We start from the raw sequence: 25,553 nt of genomic DNA, 5'->3' as shown, positions 1-25,553 counted from the left end.
TCATCTTTCTCCCGCGGAGCGGCTGGTAGTTTCGAACCGCTGACCTTAAGGTTTGCAGCCCGATTCGTAACCACTACGCTACCAGAGCTCCTTAAATCTCAAAGCTAAGAAGTGCCAAAACCGGTGAGACTCCAGAGGCCAAACTGCTGGACTGCCATTTTCTCATGTGGTGGGAAATTCCGGTGCAAACTGTGCCAGGCACCAAGACCATAAATTTGCAGTTTTAAATCCAAGATGTCTTAACTGATACAATTTGTAAGCCCTGAGACTTTTCAACACCACTCACTGTGGATTGAACTGTATACTCCTGGAGTCCCGGTATGGTGCTGTAGGATAAGCACTGGACTGCTAATCCCAAAGTCGGTGATTCAAACCCACCAGCAGCTCCTTGGTAATCCTGTACAAAGTTACTATGAGTCAAATCTGACTTGATAGCACTTAATAACAACAACAACCCCCTAGATATATGTTCAAGTCCTAATCCTGCTACCTGAGAATGTGGCTTTGTTTGTAAATAGGGTCTCTACAGATATTATCAAATTAAGGTGGCTTCCTACTGGATTAGGGTGGGTCCTAACACAATGATTAGAGTCCTGGTGTGGCGCTGTAGGATTAGCACTGGACTGCTAGTCACAAGGTTGTTGGTTCCAATCTACCAGCTGCTTTCCCTGTACAGGGTCACTGTGCGTCGGAAATGACTTAATGGCACTTAACAATAACAACAATACAATGACTTGAGTCTCTGGGCGGTGCAAACTGTTAAGGGTTTTACTACTAACACCAAAAGGTTGATGGTCCAAACCCACATAGGAACAGTTGGATTTTTTTTTTTTTAAAAAAAGGAAAAAAGCCTAGGGAACTGCTTCAGAAATGTCACAGCCTGGAAAACTCTGACCTCGTGGGGTCACCGTGAGTCTGAACTGACTCCACAGCACCCAGTTTGGTTTTTAATCCACTGACTGGTGTCATTACAGGAAGTGGGAAAGTTGGACACAGATGCAGAGAGAGAATGCCATGTGATGATAGAGGCAGAAATCAGAGAGGTGCAGCTGCAAGCCAAGGAATGCCAAGGATCATAGGCAACTGCCAGAGCTAGGAAAAGGAGATGAAGGACTCTGTCCTGGAGCCTTCAGAGTAGAAGACAGGATGACTCTGTAGGCGGCTGGATTTCAGACTTGTAGCTTCCAGAAGGTGATGGTAGACATTTCTGCTGGGGTTACTTTGTTTTACTTTCATACAGCATACAGCAGAACAACCACCCACTCAAGGGAGCGTCCCTCATTCCCATGAATACATCCTTGACGTGCAGTTCAGTTTTTCCAACATCTGGGTAGTCCATGCTCCCTGTGGCAATTACCATGGAAAACAGCAACTTAGAGAAACTTATCCTGTCTGCTGTCTCTGATGCGCATATTCAAACAACAACAACAGAATCTGTGAAGACAGAGGCAGAAATCCAGTTCTGTTCTCCAAAACTGAAGTTTGGACTTTCCCATATGATGCTATTCCTGTCCTCTCCTACCTCCTTGGAGTCTTTTTTCAGTGTGAGAGCCCTCTTCCTCTGGGAGCTAAAGGCCTGGGAGGTGTCCACGTCCGGTGCAGGAAACAGCATTGTTCGGCTGGACACAAAGGGAGGTGGAAAGTTCAGAGGGATGCGCTTTCCCAGCCTGCCTTCATAGCAGTTGCTCCTGGACTGGGGCTCTCGGACGGTTGGAATCGATGTGCCCTAGGGGCCCTTCCCTCCTTTTTGACTTTAAGATGCTGGGTTTCCTGCTCCAAAAGCAAAGTGGACCTAACCCACTTTAAGTGAGCACAGACTCCTAACTATGTGGTACCACTCAATCTTTACCTTCTCTTGAGGGTGTGTATCAGGGACCAGGTGGCAGGTCAAGTGGGCAAACTCCCAGTGCCCTCCTTGTATTGTAGCTGGATTTCTCTCTGGTCTAGTCTCCAATGTCCACCTGCTGATCTGATATTACTCCAGAACCAAACTAGTTGCTGTCAAGCAGACTCCAAGCCACAGTGATCCCTCGGTTTTTCATTTGCAGTGGCCTTTCAGGTTGCCAGGTCTTTCTTCCAAACCATCAACCATTCAGTTAGTAGTTGAGTATTTCACTGTTTGCACCACCCAGAAGCCAATGTTACTACCCCCTTGATTACAAAGCAACTCACTTAAAATAGAGCCCTTATAGTTTTGCTCAGCAAGACGAGACTGATATATAAGTATCATTCAAGATTTAAGCTGACTTTTAAAGTGATTCCAATGGTCAATTAAAAAGAAACCCATCTGACAGATTTAGCCAGGCTTTTATCCAAATAAGAGATGATCTGATAGATCAAGAAGCCCTTGTTTGCTTTCTTTTTGCCCATTTGTAAGAGAATTATTGTTGTTGTTGAGAATATACAGCATCAATTGAACTGTTTCACATGTATGAAGTTGACATTGATTACAATTTTTATGTTATATAACCATTCTCATTATCCTTTCCTGAGTTGTTCCTCACTCATTTACATAAATTCATTGACCTCCCCCCTACTTACGGTTCCAAAATCATCTTTCAAGCTGTTGTTATCATTTTGGTGCCATACAGTTCTCAAAAGAGCACAATTTATAAGGCAGACATTCTTCACTAATTAAGTTTAAAATTATTGGCTAGTTTTAAGAAGGCTTCAGGAGGTATGTTTAGTTTAAAGGTTTATAAAGATATCTCAAGGCAACAGTTTTACAGGTGGATTCCATCTCTATGGTTCCAGAAAGTCTGCAGTCAATGAGAATTTGAAGTTTTGTTCTGTAGTTCCTTCCTTTTGATCAGAATTTTTCTATGAAATCTTTGATCAAAATGTTCAGTCTTGGTGGTTGGGCACCATCTAGATGTTCTGGTTTCATGAACAAGAGACAGTTGGTCATTGAAGTAATTAGTCACATATACATTTCCTCCTCCTATTCCTGATTCTCCTCCCTCTGTGTTCCAGCTGAATTACTGTGATTTGAATCTCATTTATTTTCCATTTGGTCTATAAAATAATTTTTCTTTTAGAGGTGAGGTTTGGTATCTACAATGCTTAAAGGGTACACTTTGTCTCACATGTGACATCAAACTGATTAGCTTGGGATCTTTCCTTTATCTTTGGCAATCTCTTATGAGGATAAGTCAAAAAGTATAACTATAAGATCACAGAAACATTATGATACAAAATTACCAAAATGTGAAGCCATTGTTTCTTGTTTTATCCTCTATCTAGACTACACATTTTCTGAGGATGGTGTTTCCATCTCTCTAACCTTTCCCTGAGGAATTCTGCACTCTTTGATTCACACCATGTCATAGTGGCAGTTTGGCTATCTACTGGGGACTCAAATCATGTTCCTTTTAAATAAGAGTTTTATGAACAAAAAGAAGTCTGAAGGGGCAAGAACAGAGATACACTATGGATGGGGGGGAGGGAGGGGGGAGGTAAGGTTTCCCAACAAAAATTCTCATAGGACAGCTCTTGCTACCCTTGAAGAAAGAGCAGGTGCACTGCTGTGATGGGAAAAAAATCCCTCAGAGCAATTTTTCCTGGCCTTTTTCTCATCAATTTAGCTTTTAATTTTCTTCAAATGTCTTCCAAATAAGTCCCTATGATCCTCCTGTGTCCACTGAGAACATCTACCAAGATGAACCCTTGGGAATCCCCCAAAAGAGTTGCTATAGCCTTCCAAGCTGACTCCTCTGCCTAGAACTTAATTGGCCCAGCAGATTTCCTTGACTGGACATTTTTGATGAAGGCACCCTAATGAAACTAAGACAAGTGTATTCCTGAGAGAATTAGTCTCATCACAGAGACATGTTTGAGCATGTTTGTTTGGAATAAATTCGTGCATGTATGAACCGAACTCTAGTAGCAATACTTACTAACTTACCTTTGGATTCAGTCTCTGAGGAGGTTATGGGATAAGTTCTATACTTTGAATTCTAAAAGAATCTCTCCGCTGCTAGCATTTGATAAGGATGACCCTATATAATAAGGTCCAGGGTCTCTTATACTTGAGTGTTGACCCTTAAGGAGTCTCCTCCTGGGCTTGCTGTATTTGTGGAGAGATCAGGCTGAGACTAGACAGGGGACTCTGATGTAAATCACCTATTCCGTCCACGGGGAGACCCCAGCTACCATGGCCTCTTGGCTGCCTCCTGCATACAGGTCCATATGCTCTGAAGAGCTTTGGCAAACAAGATGGATGGAGAAAACCAATGGTGTTTAAATGGCTAGCGTACTTCCTACTGAGAAGACTCCTCTCCTTGTCTCCTTTGGAAGCCCTTCCTGGTGTCAGTCCAGAAACATCGCAACCACACAGCTCCGTGCACTTGATAATACTTGCTAGCATTCAGTGTCAGACATACAGGCTGACATGAAAGGCTCCTTCTCAACACAGACGTAGATCTGAAATGTAACGTTTCAGTCCAAGCCAGTACTTCAGAATCACAAAACCAGTCCTGAGAAATGCCAAGGAGTAAAGCCAGCAACCATAACAATGCCAGCTGTACCAAGCAGCAATGAGACAAACATGACTCATGAGGAGTTAACATGGGCTCCCCCACTTTGGCATCTTTATAGATGTCCTTTGATTTCCATGCCTCAGGGCCTGGGGAGGTAAGATGGTTCCTTATATCAGGAAAAAGAGAAGGGTTTCATCTATGCTTTGTTAGCCGGAGAGAAAACACCTCAAGTAGTCCATTTGAGGAATAATCAGGGAAGAATGGGATAGATAAATAGTCTGTCTCCCAGCTATATTCCTCCTGTGGCTCCAAGGAGAGACAGGCAAACATCTAAGAAGCACCTGCTTACAGGGCTGTGAATGCTAGTTAGCGAGAGAAAGGGGAAGTGTGCCGCTCTGGGAGGAAGGATGCTGTTGGTCTTTATTAATTTCCAGATTGCTGTTCATAAGCACCATGGTGCCCACACAAATAAATTCAATGTCAGGGAAGATTTTTCTACACTCAAAGAAAAGCAGAAGCCGTAGGAGGGATGCTAAGTCGGCCTTGAAGATCAAACTCTGCCTACCTGCCTGGAGACAGAGAGGATTAAGCAATTAGGTAATATTTATAAAGTGTGAAAATGAGAGCTGGCCCCTGGAGCCTGTTAACAATATCAGTTCAACGGTTCCCAAATGATAACAGCAGTTCTGCCCAAACACCAGCACCCACCACTTTTAGTGTCCCCACACTCTGTTTTCAGGGGATGGCAGAGGAACTGTTCCCTGGGACAGAAAGGAAAGCCCCCTCTCTACACAATTTTTTGAAACAGACATTTCCATTCAATGCTGCATACAGTCACAGGGGAAGATGGCTACTTAAATCTTAAGAGCTTCTCTGATTTCAAATATGGAAGTAGTGTAGAACCCTGCTGCAAATGCCTCGCTATGCTCTCTATAAGCGCACGTGCCCTGAAATAGATCACAAATGCTCTAAGTGTGACGGGTCTTATGGCAAGAATCATTTACTCCCGGCCATCTGGCAAAGGTAAGTTATCTTAGTTCATCCATCCATGCACCTACCTACCCAGCTTTCTATCCATCCACTCAATGCACGGTGACTATACACTTGTTATGACCTAAATTCTGCACCAGAATCAAGGATTATCAGACTGCCAGCCTCGGGAGCCCCCAGATGAAGTCGGGCCCTCACATAGATCAACTGTTAGATCTGAGTTGCAGCAGCCTGTGCTCTGAGCATCCAAGGTAAGTCACTCCAACCAAGCAAGAGGGAATGATAGACTCCAGTGCCTCTTTTTCAAAAGAAAAGAGAATACAATCCCCTCAAGTATGTTTAACTGGAAAGCTCCTTTCTCCTGGGAAGGAACAGCAAACTCTGTTGCTCAAGTCCCCTGATGACATCTAAAACAAAGAAGCTATCACTTGTAGGTTCATTCTGAAGCCAAGAGTCTCTTGGAAAATGGAAAAGACTCTGCGTGTGAAAATAAAGGGATCTGATTTCATGTCTGAGCTCTGCCACTTTCTGGCTGAGAAGCTCTAAGTGGGTCCCTTTCTCTGTGTGTGTCTCTGGCTCCTCATCTGTTAAAGAGACACAACAGTCCTTCCCCACCCACCCTCCATCCAAACAAAATCCTGCAGACTCTACTTGGGTACATCAACCAATGACAGCTGGCCTAGAAGATTTCTACCTGCTTCCTGCTGACAGAATCTTGCAGGTTCCACTACAGGCACCGTGAATGCATTATCCACACAACCGATAGTATGGTGGGTTTAAAAATCCATTTAGACCTTTCCATGCGTTTGCTTAAACAGTTGCCATCAAGCTGATGGATGTGAATCCAGAGTAGAACTGTGCTCCATAGAGTTTTCAATGGTTGATTTTTCAAAGGAAGATCCCCCAAGGATTTCCTCCCAGGCGTCTCGAGGTAGCATCAAACTGCCAACTTTTTAGTTGGCAGCTGAGCATGTTAAGCCTTTACACCATCTAGGGACTCCATGCTCCTACTTAAAACTCTCTAAAGGCTTCCTTCCCATTGCTATAAGAACACATGAAGTCCTTACCAGAACAGGTGCTTCCAGACTTGTCCCTTGCCAGCCTCTCCAGCCTCTTCCCCTATCTGTTTCCCCTTTGTTTACCATGATCCTTGCATATTTCCAGGCTGCAGGATCTTTGCAAAGGCCCTTCCTACTCAGTTTGTGGGATGTAAGCCAGTAGAAGTTTCTTGCCTGCTGCCTGATCTGCATATTTTGGATTAGCCAGCCCCCACAATTCTGTGAGCCAAGCAGAGGTTTCCAACCTTTGTCAGCCCCTGCAACCCGTAGTGTTCTTTACCCTGCTGCCTGACCCACAGATCTGGGAGTTGTCAGCTCCTGATGTGGTGATGTAGGATAAGCAGTGGATTGCAAAATTGGTATGAACTGCAAGGCCAGTGGTTTTATACCCACCAACCACTCTTTGAAAACCCTAAGCAAAGTCATTATGAGTTAGAACTGACTCAGTGACACTTAACTGCATCAGCCATTTCTTTATATTCCCATATACTATTTCCTGGAAGTATGTATCTTTCCCTATGGAAGCCCTGTGCCTGTAATACAGAAACTGTACTGCTAACCACAAGGTCAGGGGTTCGAGCCTACCAGCAGTTTCCTGCGAGAAAGATGAGGCTTTCTGCTCCCATAAAGGTTTACAGCCTCAGAAACCCTATACAGGGTCACTGTGAGTCTGAACCTACTCCATGCCACATTAATAACACAGTGTGTGTGTATATATATTGTTTTTGGAGTCCTGGTGTGGTGCTGTGTGTTAATGCGCCAGATTGCACAGCCGTTTGAACTGCTAGGTCGGCAGTTCAAGCTCACCAGCTGTTCCTTGGAAACCCTATACAGGGTTGCTATGGGTCGGAACTGACTCAATGGCACTTAACAACAACATATATATTGGTGGTTATGTGCCGTGGAGTCGGTTCTGACTCATAGTGACCCTGTACAGGGTTTCCGAGGCTATAAATCTTTACGGGAGCAGAAAGCCTCATCTATCTATCTATCTATCTATCTATCTATCTATCTATCTATCTATCTATCTAAATTACATACATATACTTCCCTGGTTTTGCTCCTTTAGAGCAGAGGTGGGGAACATTTTTTTCTGCCAAAATGTATAACATCATTCGCTGGCCATACAAAATTATCAACTTAAAAATTAGCCTGCTACATTTGGTCAAACATTTAATTAACTCACCCCTAATGTGATTGCCTTGGCAATGATTTCACAGGCCTATAAGGAGCTCTGGTAGCGTAGTGGTTACGAATTGGGCTGTGAACCGTAAGGTCAGCAGTTCGAAACTACCAGCGGTTCCGCGGGGGAAAGATGAGGCGTTCTGCTCCCGTAAAGATTAACAGCCTCGGAAACCCTGTGCAGGGTCGCTATGAGTCGGAATCGACTCTATGGCACATAACAACAACAACAACATAGGCAGCTTGATGTGGGCTGTAAGATAAGCACTGGACTGAAAAGGTGGTTTGAACTGCAAGGCTGGAAGTTCAAAATCACCAGCTGTTCCTCGGAAACCCTACACAGGGTCACTATAAGTTGGGATCAACTCACAGCAGTTAAAAACAACATATGGGCCATGGGCCAGACGTTCCCCATGTCTGATCTAGACAAACCAGACTAAGATACTTATTTCCTCCAAGTAGAACTGCAGCAGCTTCATGATGAGAGGCTTTTCTCCCTTGTTCTAGCAGTTAGAAGGTGCTCATAGTAGACAGTCTGTTGGTGAATGAAAAGTCTCCTGGTAGAATCTGTGTGAGTATTAAGTTAGCATAGATGAATGAAAAAGGCACATACACCCCCTCCATAGCCTCTTTTAAAAAACGATTAGGTGTTTCGGGTACAAGTCCTACAGCCAATAAGCTATGGAAAGGTTAAAGACGAAGTCTGATACCTGAATAAAAATTCACTGGCTGCAAACTATGAGGCAAAAGTACTGAGAGCTTCTTAAAATGTCTACAAACATCAACATTCTGTCAACCAACTGGTAAGCAGCTTGTACCAATACTTACACAGTTACATAACATTATAGTTATCATGGGATGTCTGAGCACTGAAACAGGCTTGCTGTAACAAGGAATGACCCTTTAAAAAGTAAGAGAATGCAGCATGTTCAAAGCTTTTAAAACAGCCCTGACTTTTACTTTTTTTCTTAACCTCTCCCCAATTTAAAAATCAATGGCCAATGATATTTCTCTTTAAAAGGAGAGAGAGCAAAAAACTCTCCAGTGGTGCTCTACCAGTGTGTTTTTTTCTTAGCACACATCTATGTTACAAGTTTCTGAAAGTAACAAGATAATGCTTTGGAGGAGTTTCTGGTAGGGCCGCTGCCTACAAAGGTATTAAGTATTCACATTAGAGTTTCTTTTAATAAGATAAAGTAATTCAAGCTCATTAACTTGGTGAGTGGAAATGATTAAGCTGAAAATAAAACAACAATATTTTCTCCAGAAAACAGCAGAAACCCATGGTCTCAATGTCAAACTTTTTATAATGCAATCATGATTTACTTCTTTATTTGCTAATTTCGGTGGAAAATGTGATGTTCTTTCTCAGTGTTGCCTGATTTAAATTAGCCTAGTTACTTAAGCATCTTCAGAGTGATCTAGGCCCTTCAACTATGATTTTAAACCCAAACAGAAAGCAATTTTTAATGCTAGAAAAGAGTCCCCTTCATGAAGAGAAGCAAAATCCATTCTTTCTCTCTCTATAAAAAAGAATTGGTTTAGGAGACTGGAGGCTATAGAGGCAGCCTGGTGTTCTCCTACTTCCTTTGCTTTTATTACATTATGCAGTGTCATTTTAATTAAGTCATCAAATCAAATTACCAGATCAAGTGGTTTTGATTCCACTGTGGATTGAACAGGTTTCGTTAAATTAATAAACCATATGCTTCATGTTGTTGGATGAAAAGTTATTTTTCTCCATTCAGTGTTCCGAAAGTCTTCACAATAGATAGTATTCAGCACTGAATGACGGAATGCTCTTACATGTGCCCGGGATGTGTTGCAGAATAACTGGAATACGACAGCCCATTAAATCCTCAAGTCTGTCCAAGTTATTTACCGACAAAGGGCAGAGTGGTGAATTAGATGTCCTCTGAACATTCCACCAAGCCTAAATATTGTTTCCATTTACAGGAACTAAAGCTTTATATTTTTTATAGATGACACCCATTATAAGTCTCTCTTTGGCAACAATACAATATTGAAATGATTTCCCCTGGTCCTTTGGTGTCTTATATGACTATGCGTCTCATGTTTGGCACTGAAAGGCTTGAGTCTGTTTCCTTTCTTCCAGTACGTCCAATCATCTTGACACAGGGCTGTTAGGAGGTCTTCTTCTCTTGAGTGCATTAGCTCAGGCCTCTACCACACTGCTGATCAATAAGCACTATCAGTGTCCTCAGCCAGGGGACTGAAGGAGGAGGACACTGCACTCAGTGAATGGAGGCTCTGCTTATATCTCAGATGGGGCACATGACCAAGAGTTAACTGGTTGGGTACCATGATAATAAGCCTCTACATAGTCCTAATAACTTGAGATGGTGGTGGTGGTAGTGTGCTGTAGAGTCACTTCCAACTCATAGCAACCCCTGTATAGGGTTTCCGAGGTTGTAAAACTTTACAGGAGCAGAAAAGCTGGCAGTTTCGAACTGCTGACCTTGTGGCTAGCAGCCCAATCCGTAACCACTACGCTACGAGAGCTCCTTGTAGGGGAGTAGAAAAGCGCACCCAAACACAGTCATGGCCAATGCCATCATTATAAGACAGAAGGTATTTACCTTAAAATAAGCCCATGATTATACTCCATCTTAGTATGAGCAGTCTCCTGGAGCAAGAGTCAACAAATTATGGTTCTCAAGTCAAATCTGAGTAATCACTTTTTTGGTAAATAAAATTTTATTGGCATATACTTGAACCCATTCATTAAAATATTACCTATAGCTATTTTCATGCTACCATGACAGCACTTGGTCCACAATGCCCAAAATGTTTACCATCCAGTTCTTTACTGACTCCTCTCCTAGGTAACTAATGTACTTTTCTTCCTTCTATGATATTGTTGAGCGCTGCCAAGGCAGTTCTGACTCACAGTGACCCTGTATAGGGTTTCAGAAGAGTAGCTGGTGGGTTTGAACTGCTGACCCTGTGATTCACAATCCAGCGCTGATCCTACAGCGCCACTCCAGAAGTCCTGTTCTATGTTGTTGTTGTTGTTTTTAAGTACTGTGGCCTTATTTCCGACTCATAGCGACCCTGCACAGGGTTTTCGAGGCTGTAAATCTTTACAGGAGCTGAAAGCCTCATCTTTTCTCCCGCGGAACAACTGGTAATTTCGAACTGCTGACCTTGAGGTTAGCAACCTGATTCATAAACACTACGCTATCATAATGCTCCAATAAATGCACAGTGCCATGTCTAACATCACAGGTCACCTAAGCATTGAAAACTCACAGTGATGATCAGATAAGAGATTGCCAATCAAGCAGGCACTGTTCTTTCTGACTGTCTCAAGATTGCAGAATACCACCCTTATTTTTAATCTTTTTTTTGCAGACACTGGAGCAGGGAGAACGACTGTTCCATGCAAGACTGTTCACTGGTTATGTCTCTAAGGTCCAAAACTCATGTCTCTAAGTCTTACCAAAGATTATCAGTATCTATGGTTGACATTCAGAATGTATTTTGTTGTTAGTGCCACCATGTCAATTCCAGCTCATGGTGAGCCCATGTGTGCAGAATAAAGCTGCTTTGTAGGGTTTTCAAGGCTGTGCCTTTGGAAGCAGCTTGTCAGGTCTTAATTCTAAGAAGTGGATTTGCACTGTCAATCTTAACTATCTGTGCCACCCAAGACTCCATCAGTCTATACAGTGCTGTTAAATTACCTGAGATTTCTGGAGGGGGCAAGGTAAGGAAAGGAAAGGCTTTTGGTCATATGCACCAGGGTTACATGACCTGTGCGGTTTTTAAAGATGAGGGAGGGGGAGTAGTTAATCTTATAGTTCAGGAACAGAGGGCCCTAGGACAATCCAGAGAGAAGAGCATGAGCGGAATGTGGGACCCAAACGAGAGAAGCAGAGACACCAGAGCTGGAGGCAGAGATGAGGACATGGAGAGAGAGAGCAACTGAGGACTCTAGATTCATGGAAAGAGAAAGGTTGTGTGCCGGTAGGCAGGTGGCAGGCTTACAAAATGTGCCCTTTGGTTGCTTTGGTTGTGTATTTTGTATACATTCAAAAAATAAAAAAAGGGAATAGAGGCAAATACTGTTAACCAATTGTGCACTGAGGGGATTGTGATCATTGCAATGAATAAAATACGATTGGTTGAATGCAAAATCAATGTTCTGCCATGTAAACTATCATTTAATTCACAATAACAGCTTTAAAAACAATGAGGGAGGAACAATCCAGAAAATGGGGGTGTGCATAACTGTCCAAACGTTGTCAATGTCATTTGAATTAATTATATAGAGAGAAATTGTTTAATTGAGCTAAGACACAACTAAAGCAAAAGAGAAAGAAGGAAAACAAAGAATGGAAGAAGAAATCAGTTTATAGGACTAACTGCCTACACAAACCACAGCAGCATCTACCATTAGACTAGAAGAACTAGATGGTGCCTACCTACCACTACTGACTCCTCTGATCATGGACCTAAGAGATGGCCCCAGATAACAGAGGAAAACACTGTAGAACAAAACATCAGTTCTAACAAAAGGCCAGACTGTACTACATCAGTAATGACTAGAGGAACCTGAGATCCTTTTAAAACTCTGGATTTAAACCACTTTTGGAGGTTACTTTTCAGCTAAATACCACACTGACTCAAGAGACAAATAATATCATCTTTGAGTACTGGGCATCTTTGATTAAAAAACAACAACAACAACAAAATCACACTCATATGATATCAAACGATCAATGTTTACCCTAAAGCAAAGATGAGAAAACCAGGGCAGGGGAACAGGGAAACTAGATTAATGGAAACAGAAAAACCAGAGTGGAAATAATGAAAACAGTGACACAGGTGCCTGAACAATACGTATGGAAATTGTTAGATGGGAATCTAATTTGCTGTGTTTACTTTTACCAAAAACAAAACAGGGTTAAAAAAGAAAATAAACTAACAAACAAAACAATTAAACCAGTTGTTGTTGAGTTAAGTCCAGCTTATGGTGACCCCATGTATACAACAGAATTGTGCTCTATTAAAAAAAGAAAAGAAAAATTTTTTTCAGAAGGCATTCCAAGCAGAAAGTACCATTAACAGCAAAGACCAACAGAAAAGCATGGGGTACATTTAAGGAATGGAAGATGATATTATTGACCGTTACCAACAATCGTTGTTCATGGACGTATTGCCCTGGGCAAATCTGCTGCAAAACATCTCTTTAAAGTTATAAAAAGATGTCACTTAGATAGCTAATGTGTGACAGACCCAAGCCATGATCTTTTCAATTATTTTACATACATACAAAAATTAGATAATGCAAAAGGAAGACAGAAGAACGAATGCATTCAAACTGTGGTGTTGGCAAAGTATACTGACTAGACTATGGACTACCAAGAGAACAGAAAAGCATTCTTAGAAGAAATACAACCAGAATCTTCCATATAAGCAAGGTTGGCGAGAGTCTCTGACTTGCTTACTATGAATACAGCATCAGGAAACACCAGCTACTAGAAGAGGACATCATGTGTGGGGTAAAGTAAAGGGCCAACAAAAACAAGGGAAACCCCAAATGAGACAGATTGATACAACAACTATAACAAATTGGCTCAAGCACAGCCACAATCAGGAAAACAGTACAGGACCGGGCAAGGTTTCATTCTGTGATACCCAAGGTTGCCATGAGTTGGAGCTGATTGAAAGCCAACCAACAAGAAAAACAGCATTGACTGGAAATATAGACGGGAGCCATTTTAAAAAGCCTTGAGTGCCAGTGGAAGGACCGAGAAGTCATTGGAAGTTCAGACACATAAATTAATCCAGTGGAGCTGCACTTGAGGAAAATTAGCCACAGACTCAAACATCTGCAAGGCCTTCCAAATGGATAATTTACAGGCACCTTAATCTCCAGTCCAAGTGAAACTCCCTATCCTAACTTTTAAAGCATCTCATGGCAGAGATAGCTAATTGTCCCCAAATTCCATTTTTCTGTTCTTGGATAGTTTTACATGAGTAAATAATTTTGTTGGATTTTTACATGAGTATATGACTTTTTCCAGCCTACTTTGCAATAGAGTGAGGTCACATGAACATGGTCCAGCAGAAAATATTCTTAAAAGTGAAAAGGTCTGTTACTCTTCACTGCTTCTTTCTCCTTCGTATTTGGAATATAAACTGGAATATCTACCTTGGCTCTCAAGGAGAAAATAACACGGTGATTGGCAGGGCAGTAAGAGAGAAGGACGTGGGACACCATAAAATATTATAGTAACTTGACTAACTCCTTTGGATTTCCTTTATAGAAGTGAAAAGTAAACTTCCTTCTTGTTTAAACTTAAAAAAGAAAAGAAATTATAGAATTGGCACATGCTCTGCTATGTATAGTCTCAAAAATAACACAAGTAAAAGAAATTATTTATAAACAAACAAATAAATATGGGAGAGTCCAGGGCAAAACAGCAGAGTACGCAGATGCACTGCGCCAACCTGCTGCCATGAGAGACAGCAGCTGAAACATATATGGACGGTGATCCTAGGAACCCTGAGGATCAAAGGACAGGACAAAGACGTGGATTGGTGCTGCCTGGAAGAAGCAGAAGAGGAGCAGTGAGAGAAGAAAAACAGGCAGACTGCCGGCTGGTGGCATGGTGTGGTATGGCCATCTTGAGCTTTTGCAAGTGGCTGTTGATACAGTGACCTTTGGGCACAGGATGAGTCTGGAGGTTGGTGGCAAGCAGATGCATTTCTACCTTGTTCCTGTGCCCTCCTGGTAGATAGGGTTGTGGCCAGTCCCCACCTTTGCAAACCCAGTGGTAAATAACACTCACTACTGTGCAGCCTCTGCTCTGCCTGGGGTTGGGCCCCTGTCATATTGACTCTGCTTCCGGAGACGTATGACCACGCTCTGAACTTTGATACACAAACAGTGAATAGAGAACTAACTGATTCAGTCTTCCAGTTCACACTTCCAGTCTCTGCCACATTCACCAGAAGACAGGTAGTGAGTGCCTGAGAATACACCAGTATACAATCATTAACTAAATATAAGTACAACACCACAATGTCTAGGAGAAAACAGATAATTAAAGCTTACACAAAGAAACAACACAGTGCCTCAAACAAGTCAACAAAATACAGAGTCACACTGGACTGCAAGGTTGTTTTGAACCTCAAGGTCAGTGGTTCAAGCTCACCAGCCATTCCTCGGAAACCCTATACAGGGTCACTATGAGTAGGAACTGACTCGATGGCATTTAAAAACAACAACAAACACCTACTCGCCAGCCAATCCTTAATAACCCTACACAGGGTCACTGTGAGTCAGAACCAAGTCAACAGCTCTTAATAACAACAAAAAGTCCCTCACATTCACTCCTACCTTCCCTAACAATCAATCAATCAATCAATCAATCAATCAATCAATCAATCAATGATTCATTGTTCTTTGTTGTTTTTGCTGTTCTAAGTTTCACCTTATTGCAACCCAGTATAGGGTTTCCGAGAGCAGCTGGTGGGTCTGAACTGCCGATCTTGTGGTTCATGGTCCAATGCTGATCCTACAGCACCACACCAGGAGTCCCATAAATCCTTAGGGAAATGCAAATCAAAACCCTATTTAGATACTACCTCATAAGCACTGTTGTTGTTAAGTGCTGTAGGTGAACCTACAGAGTTGAAACTCTTATTCATAGAGACCCTGTTCAAAGGCTGTAAATCTTTTTTTAATGTGAATTATGTGATAGTTAACATGGGAGAACATTAGCTTTACATTCATCCTATTATATATCATTTCATTGCCACAGTTACAATCCCCTCCATACATCATCAACCAACCAAAGGGTATACCCTGCAAGCCTGCGTCTCCCCCCACCCCGACCCCCTCCCCCAGCTGTCAGCCCCTCTCCCTCTCTGCATCTGAAGTCCCCAACAGCTCCATCTCTCCATGTCATAGTCTCTGCCTCCAACTCTGGCATCACTGTTTCTCTGGGTAGGGTCCCATACTCCTCTCTTCTCCCTTGATGGTTCCAGGGATCTCTGCTCCTGGACTGTAAAGTCAATCACTCCCCTCCTTTTGCTACAAAATGTCCACCTTTACATTTCCAACCCTCACAGTTAGTCCTGATAACAATTATTCACCATTGTACCTATCCCCATCTCCTTTCATTAGCCCCACGCAGACAGCTTGGATACTACTCAGTGGAGAGTCTACCTTCCTCCATGCCCTCTGGATCTATGCTCCCTCTTGAAAGCTTGTAAGCCAGTCACTTCTTGCCTTTGTAGGCCCCACATTTGGGGTAGCCACTGTCCAAGTTGCCCATCCCTGTCTAATCTTGTGTATGGAGGGTGTGGGAATGATCCTCCCTGTAAAGATTTTGTTCCCTCTTTTGAGCTACTACATCCATAGGTGTGTTGTTGTTGTTGTTAGGTGCCATTGAGTTGGTACCGACCCATAGCGACCTTATGCACAGCGTAATGAAACACCATAGTTGGAAAATATGGCCTTCGTGATAGAAATAATGCTAGATAACACATGATAGAATTCTGCAAAACCAATTTGTTCATTTCAAATAACTTCTTTAGACAGCATAAGAGATGACTATACACATGGACCTCACCAGATGGAATACACAGAAATCAAATTGACTACATCTGCAGAAAGAGACGATGGAAAAGCTCCATATCATCAGTAAAAACAAGACCAGGGGCAGACTGTGGAACAGACTATCAATGACTCATATGCAAATTCAAACTGAAGCAGAAGAAAATGAAAACAGGTCCACGAGAACCAAAATACGAACTTGAATATATCCCACCTGAATTTAGAGATCATCTGAAGAACAGATTTGATACATTAAACACTATAAAGACCAAAGACCAGAAGAATTGTGGGATGATATCAAGAACATCATACATGAAGAAAACAAAAAGTCCATAAGTGTAGGTCAAGTCAAAAGCTGTAAATCTTTGCAGGAGCATAAAGCTTCATCTTTTTTCAAAGAAAAGTTGTTGGGCTGAAACTGCCAATCTGTGGTTCATAGTCCAACGCATTTCTTACAGAACCATAGCACTAAGATGGCTAAAAAATTTTAAAGTATAATAACAAGTAAGCATAAAGAGCAATCAGAACCACATACACTACTGATGGGAATGCAAAATGGTACAGCTGTCACGGAAAAGAGTTTGGTACCGAATCATATGGTAACTCTATGGTTCTCACAATGTTAAACATACAGTTACCATATTACTCAGTAATTCTAACTTCTAAGTATATGTTTCCAAGAGAATTTACAACATATAACCATATAGGAAATTTGTGTGCAAAATGATCATAGCTATAGTATTCATAGTAGGTAAAAAGCAAAAACAACTCACGTCTCTTAACTGATGAGTGACTAACAGAATATGGTATAACATATTGTATATGGTATATGTTGTATGGTATAACATATAACTATGCCATAACATACAGTGGAATATTATTTAGTCATACCATAGAAGGATACATGCTCCAACTTGGATGAACCTGGAAACCATTATCAAAGTCAGACACAAAGGCCTGTATTTTTGTATGACATTGATTCACAGTGAACACACCCATATGACATAGTAGAACTTTCCCATAGGGTTACCAAGGCTGTAATCTTCTCAAGATCACCAGGTCTTTTCTCCCAAGGAATGACTTAGTGGGTTCCAAGCACTGATCTTTTGGTTAACAGCTTAACAATTTAAGCAATGGCCATGAAAGCACCTTAGACCGTACAGTTCTATGTGCTGTTATTGTTGCTCAGTGCTGTTGAGTAGATTCTGACTCATAGTGATCCTGGATAGGGTTTCTGAGGAGTGGCTGTTGGATTTGAACCAACAACCTTGCAGTTAAAACCGACCTTGCCGCCCAGTGCTGTTTCCATGTAAATATATAAAAACCACACCAAACCCACTGCCATGGAGTACATTCCCCTGTATCCTAGCAACACTGTACAGAGTTTCGGAGACTGGACATCTTTATGGGAAGCAAAAAAGCTACATTTTCCTCCCACAGAGTGGCTGTTGAACTTGAACTGACAGCTGTGCAGTTAACAATTCAGTGCTTATCCCACAGCACCACTAGGATTACTTATGTACATATATGAGGTATCTAAAATATGCAAATCTATAGAGAAAGAAAGAAGATTAGTGGTTTACCTGTGATTGTAAGGAAAGGAAATGGTGTGTGAATGCTAGTGAGTACAGAGTCTCTTTGCAAGGTGATAAAAATGTTCTAGAATTGGGCAGTGGAGAGGATTCTGCAACTATGTATGTGTGTATATATATATATATATGTAAAATCACCAAAATATATACTTTAAAAGGATACATTTTATGGCATGAGAATTATATCTCACTTGACTGAGTTTAATCAGTTATTTAAGAAATAGAGATACCATTTAACAAATAAAAGAGAATGCATTACTATCACAGACTCCAACATAGATGAAGCTCAAAATCATAATGCAGCATGAAAGATCAAGAGCAGATCAGAAACTGCCAGGGGTTGAGGGTACGAGAAAGAACTGACTGCACATGGTCATGAAGACATTTTTTTTGGAAGATGAAAATGTTTGAAAACTGGATGTGGTGAGTTCCAATGGGTGAATTTTATGGTATCTAATGGTGTGATGCTGTGAGCTAATGCATCAGACTGCAGAGTCATTTGAACTGTAAGGTCAGTGGTTCAAGCTCACCAGCTGCTCCTTGGAAACCCTATACAGGGTCGCTATGGGTTAGAACGGACTCGATGGCACTTAACAACAACAACAAATTACAAATTGGAGTCCTGGTATGGAGCTGCAGGTTAATCCTTTGGACTGCAAGGTCGGTTTGAACTGCAAGGTCAGCTGTTTAAGTTCACCAGCCACTCCTCAGAAATCCTATATACAAGGTCACTATGAGTTGGAACCAACTCAATGGTACTTAACAGAAATTACATTAAAAAAAAATTTTTTTTTAAACAAAAGAAACTTTCAATACTTAAGGTGGAAGTATAAACTGGTATATACAATCAGTTTGGTAAACTGCTCAGCAGCATCTACCAAAGATAAGCTTACATGTACAGCATAAAGATATACATAATGCAGACATTTTACTCCTAGGTGTATACCCAACAGAGACATGTCCACGTGTTCACTAAAAGGCAAGTTCAAGAATTTCCATCATCACTAAAACTTAGAAATGATTCATATATTCATATTTACTAAGATAGATAAATTTGAGTACAGTCACACAATGAGCAATACGAAAGAACAAGTTACAACTACATGCAACAACATGGATACTGCTCAAAGACATTATAGAGCAAAGGAAGCAAGATACAACAGAATACGGTATTGGATGGTTCTATTTATATGAAAGTTAAAAACAGGCAAAGCTAATTCATGGGCATGGCCACCCTTTGGGGAAAGGATAATGACTAGGGACAAAGGGAATTTGGTGACCTCAGTTTCTTGACCTGGGTGCTTGTTACCCAGATGTGTTCAGTTTCAGAAAATTTGTTGAGTTGTACATGTTATGTGTGCACTTTCCTGGGGATGTTAGTTTCAGGCTCTACTGGAGTCTGTTATAAAATAACTATGTTATAAAACACACTCCTAGGACTGTCTAGGTCTTTCTCTAGAAGGTCATAAAATGTTTTAATATTTACACATCTGGAAATTCAACAATGGATATCATGATAATTGTAATAAATATGATTGAACAAAGACCTGAATTCCCAGACTTAAGGATGGAGCCCTGACTGAATTCAGAGAAAGCCCACTCATTGAGAGACCTTACCCATTTTGACAATTTAATGCAATGGAAACCATTAATCTCCTCTAACTTTCTTGAGTAACAAGGACCATGTATTCTCCCTGCACAGAAGATATGTCCTATGCTCAGCCCGTTTTTCAGCAAAGTGCTTTGTGATTGTCATAATACCAGCCATCCTGAGCTACCAGATCTTGTACTCATTTGTGTTTTAAATTCCCCATTCCCCACATCTCCTCTACTTATATCTCTCACAAAACAGGCAATTCCTAAGAACCCTGCTTTTCTCAAGCATGTTCCCTTGGGAGAAAGCCGTCCAGTTCAGGTGGTTTCTTTATTTTTAGCCAAGTTAGAGAAAAATTAGCCCAAGTGAAGTTTCCTATGCCAGCCCAACCACTGATATTTTATAAGCTTGTGAGCTTCTAAATCCTTCCATTGTTCCCAGCTGACAAATGAAGCCCTTGACAAAGTGTCGGCCTCAAATTACTTGAATTCAGAGCTTAATGAAGGGAACCTGGCCAGACTAACTCTTCCTCACTGTCCTCAAACAAAATCACACAGAAAGGAAGTATTTTCACATTCTTAAAGCTCCTTTTTCCTTTTCTTTTGGCTCCTTTCAAAAAAAACACATGCCAAAGATGGGCTCATTGTTATATTCAAAATAAGTGTTGCTGTAGTTTTGTGACCATCTTTTGTAGAACAGGGTCTTATTTCCCCATTCCTACACAGCTCACATGGTAGCAAACTAGTGCCTTTTATGCGAGGTGGGGCATTCTGGAAACAAAACCTTTCCACATAATTTACCATACTAAAAATATCACAGTCTGCTTCCTGTGTTGACAAATGCCACAAGCACTTCCAAAGTTACCCAATCGTACAATTTTTGGAGAATGAGAGTGTTGGCTTGGGCACACCAAGGAAATTCCTTCTTATTCCTTCCTCCCTTCCAAGGACAAGAAATTTGATCAATCTTATTCCTTTTGGTGTTTCCAGAATCCTACAGTTATATTAAGCTGTGCAGCGCAATTATGACAAATCAGAGTCGGAAGGTGGGGCGGGAGCAGAGGTGGTAGGGGAGGGGGGTTGTGAGGAGAGGGAAGGGGATAATGCAGTGAAGGTAAAATTATACTTTCTAGTTTCCTGGAAGAGAAATTCACATAAGAAAGTAGCCATAGGAAAGATTAAGATGCCAGGAAATTGTTGTTGTTAGGTGCCATCAAGTTGTTACTGACTCATAGCGACCCTTTGCACAACAGAACGAAACACTGCCTGATCCTGGGCCAACCTCACAATTGTTGCCCACTGATGCTGCCACTGTGTCAATCCATCTCGCTGGGGATCTTCCTCTTTTTCTCTGACTCTCCACCTTAACAAACATGATATCCTTCTCCAGTGACTGGTCCCTCCTGACAATGTGTCCAAATTATGAGAGACGAAATTTGGCCATCCTGGCCTCCAAGAAACACTCAGGCTGCACTTCATCCAACACAGATAGATCTGTTTGTTCTTTTGGCAGCCCATGGCACTTTGAATATTCTCCTCCAACACCATAACTCAGATGCAGCAATTCTTCTACTGTCTTCCTTATTCACTGCCCAGCTTTCGCATGTATATGAGGATATTGAAAATACCATGGCTTGGGTCAGGTGCACCTTAGTCCTCAAGCTGACATCTTTGCTGTTCAACACTTTTTAAAAAGGTCTTGTGCTGATCTGCCTAATGCAATACAGCATTTGATTTCTTGACTGCTGCTTCCATGTGTGTTGATGGTTGATCAAAGAAAAACGAAGTCTTCGACAACTTCAATCTTTTCTCTGTTGATAAGAATGTTGTTTATTGGTGAGGATTTTTGTTTTCTTTACATTGAGATGCAATACATACCGAAGGCTGCAGTCATTGATCTTTATCACTTATAGCAAGCAAGGTTGTATCATCTGCATCTCGCAGGTTGCTAATGAGTGTTCCTCCAATCTTGATGCCATGTTTTTCTTCATATAACCCAGTTTCTCAAATTATTTGCTCAGTATACAGGCTGAATAAGTATGGTGAAAGAATACAATCCAGTTGCACACCTTTCCTAATTTTAAACTATTCAGTGTTCTCATATTCTGTTCGAACAACCGCCTCTTGATCCATGTACAGGTTCCTCATGAGCACAATTAAGAGTTCTGGAATACTCATACTTCTCAATATTGTCCATAGCTTGTGATGATCCACACAACTGAAAACCTTTGCGTAGTTAATAAAGCACAGGTAAACATCTTTCTGATATTCTCTTCTTTCAGCCAAGATCCATTGGACATCATGATATCCCTTGTTCCACATCCTCTTCTGAATCCGGCTTGAACCTCTGGAAGTTCTCTGTCAATGTATGCTTGCAGCCATTTCTGAATTATCTTTAGTAAAACTTTACTCACATGGGATATGAAAGATATTGTCTGATGATTTCTGCATTATGTTGGGTCACCTCTCTTTGGATAGGGCACAAATATGGATCTCTTCCAGTCAGTTGGCCAGATAGCTGTCTTCCAAATTTTTTGGCATAGATGAGTGAGTGCCTCCAGTGCCACCTCACTTTCCTGAAAGATTTCAATTTTTATTCCATGAATTCCTGGTGCCTTGTTCTTTGCCAATTCCTTCAATGCACTTTGGCCTTCTTCCTTCAGTATCACTGGCTCTTGATCATATGCTACCTCTTGAAATGGTTGAAGATCAACCACATCCTTTTGGTACAGGATTTTGTGTATCCCTTCCATCTTTTGATGCTCTCTGAATTATTTAATAATTTGCCCAGAGAATCCTTCACTAACAAAAGCTGAGACCAAAATTTTTTCTTCAGTTCCCTCAACTGGAGAAATTCTGAACATGTTCTTCCTTTTTGGTTTTCTAACTCCAGATTGTTGCACACTTTGTTGTATTATTTGACTCTGTCTTCTCGAGATGACCTTTGAAAATTTCTGTTCAGCTCTTGTACCTCCTCATTTCTTTCATTTGCTTTTGCGGCTGTATGCTGGAGAGCAAGTTGCAGAGTCTTTTCTGACATCCATTTTGAACTTTTCCTTCATTTTTGTCTTAATGACTTTTTGCTTTCTTCCTGTAAGATATTCTTGATGTCATTCCACAACTCTTCTGGTCTTTGATCTTTAGTACTTAATATATTAAATCTGTTCATCAGATGATCTCTAAAATCAGGTGGGATATAGTCAAAGTCATATTTTGGCTCTCGTGGACTTGTTTTCATTTTCTTCAGCTTCAGGCTGAATTTGCATGTGAGCAACTGATGGTCTGTTCCACAACTTGCCTCTGGCCTTGTTTTGGCTGATGATATGGAGCTTTTCCATCAGATGTAGTCAATTTGATTTCTGTGTCTCTTTCCACAGATGTAGTGAATTTAATTTCTGTGTATTCCATCTGGTGAGGTCCATGCGTATAGTCATCTCTTATGATGCTTAAAAAAGGTATTTGAAATGAACAAATCATGGTTTTGCAGAATTCTATCATGTGATCTCCAGCATCATTTCTATCACCCAGGCCATTTTCCAACTACTGATCCTTCCTTTTTGTTTCCAACCTTTGCATTCCCAACACCAGTTATTATCAATATATCTTGAATGCATGTTTGATCAATTTCAGATTGAAGAAGTTGGTAGAATTCTTCTGTTTCACCCTCACTGGCTTTAGTGGTTGGAGCATAAATTTAATAACAGCGGTATTAACTGGGCTTCCCTGTAGGCGCATGGATATTATCCTATCACAGACAGCATTGTACCACATGACAGATTTTGATATGTTCTTTTTAAAGATGATTGTGACAGCATTTCTCTTCCATTTGTCATTCCTGGCATATTAAACCATGTGATCGTCAGATTCAAAATGGCCAATACTAGTTCATTTCACCTCACTAATGACTAGGAAAAGGAGCTCTGATAGCGTAGTGGTTACAAATCGGGCTGCAAACCACAAGGTCAGTAGTTCGAAGCTACCAGCTGCTCCACGGGAGAAAGATGAGGTGGCCTGCTCCCATAAAGATTTACAGCCTTAGAAACCCTGTTCAGGGTCGCTATGTGTCGGAACCGACTCAACGGCGCTTAACAACAACAACAATTACTAGGGTATTGATGTTTATGAATTCCATTTAATTTTTTACAATTTCCAATTTTCCTAATTCATACTTTGTATAGTTCATGTTTCTATTATTAATAGATGTTTATAGCTGTTTCTCTTCATTTTGAGTTGTATCCAATCAGCAAATGTAAGTTCCGAGGGCTTAACTCCATCTGTGTCATTACAGTTTACTCTGCTTTGAGGAGGCAGTTCGTCCCCAGTCACATTTTGAGTACTTACCAACCCAAGGCACTCATTTTCTGGCATTATATCTGACAGTGTTTCTCGGCTATTCTAAGGTTTTCAGCTACTAAATATTTGTAAGTAGTTCACCTCTCCTTCTTCCTAGTCTGTCTTCGCCTGGAAGCTCATCTGAAACCTGACCACTGTGGGTGACCCTCATGGTATTTAAAATACCCATGGCATAGCTTCCAGAATCACAGCAACTCACAATCTACAACAGTATGACAAACTGACAGACAAGTGGCACCTAGGAAATTATAAACTTATATTTATCAGATATGGGGATGAAACTTAAATAACACTCTTGGTTTAAAAAAGGCAAAGTGATTTCGAGTGGGGACAGGAAAATGGAGTTGGCATTCTGGCCTATTTTGGATGTGAGCAAGAACACTACACACTGGGGTGTTGGCAGCAATTAAAAGGTACCAATGTTTGAATTAAAAGGTACCTATGAAGCTTGGTTCTATGAAGAAAAATGTGCCATCAGGATTGGAGGAAGACTCATTAACAACCTGCGATATGCAGATGATACAACCTTGCCTGCTGAAAGTGAAGAGGACTTAAAATATTTACTAATGAAGATCAAAGACCACAGCCTTTGGTATGGATTACATCTCAATGTAAAGAAAACAAAAATCCTCACCAATGGACCAATAAACAACATTCTTTTCAATGGAGAAAAGATTGAAGTTGTCAAGGACTTCATTCTTCTTGGATCAACTATCAGCATTCACGGAAGAAGCAGTCACGAGATCAAATGACGTATTGCATTAGGCAAATTTGCTGCACAAGACCTTTTTTAAGTGTTGAAGAGCAAAGGTGTCAGCTTGAGGACTAAGGTGCGTCTGACCCAAGCCATGGTGTTTTCAATAACCTCATGCATGCGAAAACTGGACAGTGAATAAGGAAGACCATAGAAGAATTGATGCCTTTGAGTTATGGTGTTGGAGGGGTATACTGAAAGTGCCATGGGCTGCCAAAAGAACCAATAGATCTGTTTTGGAAGAAGTGCAGCCAGAGTGCTCCTTAGAGGCCAGGATGGCCAAATTTCGTCCCTCCTACTTTGGACATATTGTCAGAAGGGACCAGTTGCTGGAGAAGGCGATCATGTTTGTTAAGGTGGAGTGTCAGAGAAAAAGAGGAAGACCACTCAATGAAATGGGTTGGCCAAGTGGCAGCATCAATGGACTCAAGCGTGGCAACAGTAGTGAGGTTGGCCCAGGATCGGGCAGTGTTTTGTTCTGTGTGCATAAGGTCAATAAGGGTCAGTACCTACTCAATGGCACCTAACAACAATGTTTGAGCTGAAAGACACGTTCCTGATCTCAACAGATTTAAAGAGCTTATAAAATAGCAAAACAATTTCTTTAGTTATGAATTAGGTAATCCTGGCGTGGCACTGTAGGATAAGCACAAGGTTGATTTGAACTGCAAATTTACCAGCCGGCCCTCAGAAACCCTATACAATTATCGTTATGAGTCAAAACTGACTCGAAGACACTTAACAACACAATTATACTTCAGGAATCCTGGTGTGTTTCCATGGATATTATACTGGAACGGAGAGGTTGGCTTGAACTGCAAGGTCAGCGGTTTAAATCCACCATCAGCTCTATGGAAACCCTATACAGGGTTGCTATGAGTCAGCAGTGACTCGATGGCACTTAACAATAACAACATAGTTATACTTTGGACATATAATCAGGAGGGACCAGTCCTCGGAGAA

General features: G+C 41.3%; 1 protein-coding gene across 2 annotated transcripts in view; it reads right to left on the bottom strand.

Annotated features, from left to right (window-relative positions):
• The window catches only part of PTPRG (protein tyrosine phosphatase, receptor type, G), a 1,006,925-nt gene that overhangs the window by 157,041 nt on the left and 824,331 nt on the right, over positions 1-25,553 (bottom strand). The gene's annotated exons all lie outside the window — the stretch shown is intronic.

Source organism: Chrysochloris asiatica, unplaced genomic scaffold (assembly GCF_000296735.1).
Source record: "Chrysochloris asiatica unplaced genomic scaffold, ChrAsi1.0 scaffold00046, whole genome shotgun sequence".
Lineage (NCBI taxonomy): Eukaryota > Metazoa > Chordata > Mammalia > Afrosoricida > Chrysochloridae > Chrysochloris > Chrysochloris asiatica.
The sequence above is the reverse complement of the archived record's forward strand: the minus strand, read 5'-3'. Positions and strand labels throughout refer to the sequence as shown.